Raw genomic sequence first — 465 nt, 5'->3', positions numbered from 1 at the left:
CAGCGACAGCCCGGCACGCGCCGCCGGCTCAACGGCCCGGGAGGGCGGGCGGGGGCCGGGGCTCGGGGCTGCGGGCGGGCCGGGGCTGCGCGGCGGCGCCGGCGGGGAGGGATCAGCCGCAAGATGGCGGCTCGTCGGCCGCCGGGCGGGGGGGGCGGCCCCGGCGCGGGGCATCCTCGCGGCTGCCTCAGCCCCGAGGGCTTCCCTCGCGCTCGGGAGGCCCCTTCCCGGGGATAAGCGAGCGGAACAAGCTCCTGCCGCCTCCGGCTGCTTCCCCGGACCGCCCGCCACCGGGTGCGGAGGCCGGGCAGAGCCGCCGCTCTCCCCATGGGGCAGAACGCGGCCCCGGTCTCGGCGGGGCCACCCGCAGTTATCTGCCCGAGCCAGCGCTGCCGCCGCAGCTCAGCGGGGCTGATAGCGGAGCTGGCTCCCTGCGGCAGCCCGTCCCTGAACCTTCTGCACCAA

The sequence above is a fragment of the Pseudopipra pipra genome, chromosome 7, assembly GCF_036250125.1.
Source record: "Pseudopipra pipra isolate bDixPip1 chromosome 7, bDixPip1.hap1, whole genome shotgun sequence".
In the NCBI taxonomy this organism is placed as follows: Eukaryota; Metazoa; Chordata; class Aves; order Passeriformes; family Pipridae; genus Pseudopipra; species Pseudopipra pipra.
The sequence above is the reverse complement of the archived record's forward strand: the minus strand, read 5'-3'. Positions refer to the sequence as shown.